We start from the raw sequence: 4,348 nt of genomic DNA on the forward strand, positions 1-4,348 counted from the left end.
AGAGTAACTGACTTGCAACTAGGAAGCAATGGAAGGGGGATACAGAGGGCCCAATAGAAATTAAAGTTGGTGTGTGATTGAAATTCATTTTAAAAGAAGATTGTTCCTTACTTGAGCCTCCAGTGGTTGACCAGAGGATGTTGGAACAGTCTTGTTTTTTATACATTTTTGTTTATATTTCGACGTCTAAAGCCAGTAGGTTTCAGAGTAAAAGTAAAATCAACATTCAGTAGTTTTACTGTCACTCAGGCAAAGGTGTGTGTGTGTTCAGTAGTGTCAGTATCTTCTAAGATTAATACAACTGCTGATCACTAAACCTGGTTTATTAGGGTTTGAATAAAATGGGCTTTTGTTCTTTGTATTCATTTGCATGATGATTGTTGCCTTCCTCATTTTCCAGGCTTTCACCATCAGTTAAATTTATGACAACATGAATTAACAAAGGAATATATAATTGCAATTGGTCCTGTTGAATAGCTTATTGTAAGGTGGGATAAAGGAGCAAAAATGGTTTGATGGACCCATAATAGGAGATGGGTTGTCTCCTTATGACTGCTGTCAGTAATACCCCTTATATGCTTAGAGCAGAATTTAACTTCATTATAACATACAGTATGTCTATATCATATCAGTCCGCAAAGTGGGAGTCACAGAAATGCTAAAGTTAATGAGTGATAAAAGTGCACAGCTAGCTGTTACCTGCGTGTTTATCTCCACCGAACTACCTAGGCCAGTTTGGAATGGTGACAAGAAATGGCTGGCCCTCAACTTGTTGGTTTGCGTATAAGGAAATGAGGTCTTGAGCCAGGTACCCTACCTAGTTGGAGCCAAACCTGTATTCTTTCCACATAGGCTGCTTTTGCATTAATAATGTTATAAAAGCAATGATAATTTGAGCTAGAAATTTAAATTACTGTAGTGGAAAATAATGGTTATTTTGATTCCATAAAGAATAGGTATGGTCTGTAAGGTATGAGTTAAACTTCCCAAAGGGAAAAATGATTCTTTTGACCAAGAGCCCCATGTAATGACTAATACTTTTCCTACCAAACTAATAAGTAGATACTAATGTGCTACAATGTGTAATAGGAATTTTAGAAGCGGATAGATGGACAGAAATATATGGCGAAGTTGATCTAAAGAGTTTTACTCTTGTTTTGAAAGGTCTTCCCTTGGAATAAACCGAGCAAAGTGTCATTTGTTGGAGAGTTCTAAAAACTTCAGTGACTTGTATGAGGTAAACTGCATGCAGTTTAGTAGAGTCTTCCAGCTGTGTACAAAGTTCATGGCTCGGACAAGATTTAATCAACATACATAAAGCACAATAATCTTTCTGTAACGTTACATTTAGATAAGACTTTTGTTCTTTGTTTTTATAGGAGTTAAAGATGTCTTTCGAAGTACATCTTAGAATCAGTGGATTACTGTACAAGGAAGATGTAAGAAACAACTATAAGTTCTAAAGACCAAAGCTTGCGTATGGATTCAAAAGGGGCAGAAACCTGACTAGTAAGGCACACTTACTTGGGCAAAAGTCATTGCCCTCTTATTTTTTAATTTTTTTGCGGTACACGGGCCTTTCACTGTTGTGGCATCTCCCGTTGCAGAGCACAGGCTCCGGACGCGCAGGCCCAGCGGCCATGGCTCACGGGCCCAGCCGCTCTGCAGCATGTGGGATCTTCCCGGACCAGGGCACGAACCCGTTTCCCCTGCATCGGCAGGCGGACTCTCAACCACTGCACCACTAGGGAAGCCCTGCCCTCTTATTTTTAAAACTGGAACTATCCAACTTTTATATTTGCCACTTCATTCTACATTTATTCAAATTTATATCCATCAACATTTATACTTGGCTATGTCTTTGAAATCCCAATTTTTATTAATTAGGCTTTTAGAAATTTCTTCCTTAACTCTGGAAACAGTTGAAGTAACTTTCTTTGCTGAAATAAAATCTCATTTTTTGATGTCGGGTTAAATATGTGATGGTCGAATTACAGGTTTGCAAAAATAACCATGTTTCTCCAACAATTGTAAAACAAAACTCCAAATACAAAGAGGTATTCGACTGATGTGACTGAGGATTTAAAGTTTAAACTTTGTCTTGTACAGGCAGATAGATGTTGCTGATTTTTTTTTCCTTGCATGATATATGTACAATAGATACAAGTGGCTTGAGGTGATGCTTTTAATTACTGAAATTACTCTCTAAAGAGCAGTGGAGTTGCTACTGCTGATACTTTTCACACAGTTTCTACAGCTAATTATATTTACTGAAAGTAAGTTAATACATATTCACACACTAAAGTTATACAATAGGAATCTTTGTGTAGGGTTTTATTTTTTGGTCAAATACACACTTTGTTTTTAAAAAAGGAAGCAGTTTAAACATGTACATTTACATTTTTCCCAAGGTAAAGGGCTTTGGATTTGAGAGTATCAGATTTACTAAAAATGGGAGCCAGGGTTATTTTCAGACAATGCAAATTTCCTTTATTTCCTCTAGTTTACTTGGCGAGAGAGCATGTAGGTGCTAAGAGTTCACAACTTAAATTTCACAATATAGGTTTGCTAAATGTGAAACAGCTACTGAGATACACTCAGTTCTTTTAAAAGAGTATATTAAACTAGCTTTATATTAAATTTCAGATGAATCCCTTAAATGTTGTCAGCTTATTAGACAACGACTCTTTTGCCTTTGTGAAATAATACTGCCTGCTCCTTCCTGGTTTTTCAGTCCTCTGGGAATCTGACGATGACTTCGAATCGGTTTACTGTCTTTGAGCCTTTAAAGAAAAATGTTTCTTCAAAGTGGAGGCTTTCATTTAAAACCAGAAACTGCAGAAAATAAAGTTGTTTTCTTCGTTCACATACTTGGAATAATATGAATGTATTCGGTACCTCGCGTGCCTCAGTGTTTTCGGTCTTAAACTAGTCTTCACAAGTATGTAACACTCCCAGTTGAAATGTACATTAACGTTTAATGTTCAAAAAACGAATACTTAACTCACCATAAAGCCCTACAAAAGTTATTACAAAGAAGAGTGAAAAGAAAACTAATAAGTATCTAAACGAGATGTTTTTACCATATATATTTTCTCTTTTAAATTTAAGTTCGTGAATAATTTGCCTTAAAAACAAAAAGAATTTGTAGGAATACTGGCCGGTTCTTTGCTTTTAAAACATTAAAGATGAGAACTGTTACATTTGTACTGTGCCTGATTTGTGCCGAACTCTCCCTGCTGTTGGTCAGGTCATATCTGCCGACCCTCCTTCGGACCCTCTGCGCGGTTAGCTGCGGGGGCTCTGGGTCCGGGTGGCCCGAAGAGTCGTGCTCTCGCCCGCAGAACGCGCAGGACGGCCGCTAGTGGGCGCTGTGGGTCCGCGGAAGCGGCGGCGCGGTGGCGCTCGTCCCAGAGGCTCCTAGGCAGGCGCTTCGCCGGGAATCCAATGGAAGAATTCCTGCCGCCTCCCTGTTTCGGCGCTATTCGTCACGGTCACCCCTAAATTCCCGGTCACTCTGGGGAGGTATGGCGCGGCCCGGAGGCTAATTAAGGAGAAGATCCCACGGCGGGCGCGGGTGTGCCGCCGCGCACTCGGGGGAGAGGTGCTGCCTTCGCGGGAAGCGAGGTGCGGAGGGAGCGGGGCCCGGGCGGCCGCGCCCCGGGAGTCGACTGCCCCGCCGGCGCCGCGTCCCCGGGAGTCGTTTTGCGTCTCCCGGCCCCACTGACTTAGGTCGGGCCCCAGCCGACGTTCGGTACCGAAACCAGGTGTGAAACGCATCACTGAGAGGCCTGGTGGGCGCGGCGAAGGGCTGCGCAAGCGGGGTGTGAGCCAGTCTACGCAGAGGGGGCTCTGCAGTGAAGGAGGGAGACCCACGGGAAGCCCACTGCCTTCCGCTCCGCAGGGAAAGTTTCGCCCTCGACGTTGTCCCTCTGCTGAAGTTTGGACACTTGCCGGGCAATGAGAGCGCGTGCTGGGCGCGGGGGCAGGTGCCCCGGGCTGTTCCGCTCCCCACTCTCCCGCCCCTACCATCTCGGGGGGCGCCGGGTGCAGGCGCAGGCCCGTCTTCTCGGGCTCCCCCGCGCGCCGCTCGCGCCGCCGCCCGGGGCAGGGGGCGGGGCTCACCTGTCAGCCCGCGCCCCGCCTCGCGGCGCCCAATGTCGGGCGGGGGCTTCTGACGGACCGGCCGGCTGCCCAACCGGCTCGCGGCTGCCGAGCGGCGGGCCAATGGGCTGCGCGGTGCGGGGCGGGGCCCCGCGTTTATAGTGCTCTGACAGCGCGCTGGCCGAGCTGACCCTCCTCGGCGGGGACGGCGGCGCCGGCTGAGGCGAGGAGACGCGCGCGGAGC

This window comes from Lipotes vexillifer, unplaced genomic scaffold (assembly GCF_000442215.2).
Source record: "Lipotes vexillifer unplaced genomic scaffold, Lipotes_vexillifer_v1.1 scaffold549, whole genome shotgun sequence".
NCBI lineage: Eukaryota > Metazoa > Chordata > Mammalia > Artiodactyla > Lipotidae > Lipotes > Lipotes vexillifer.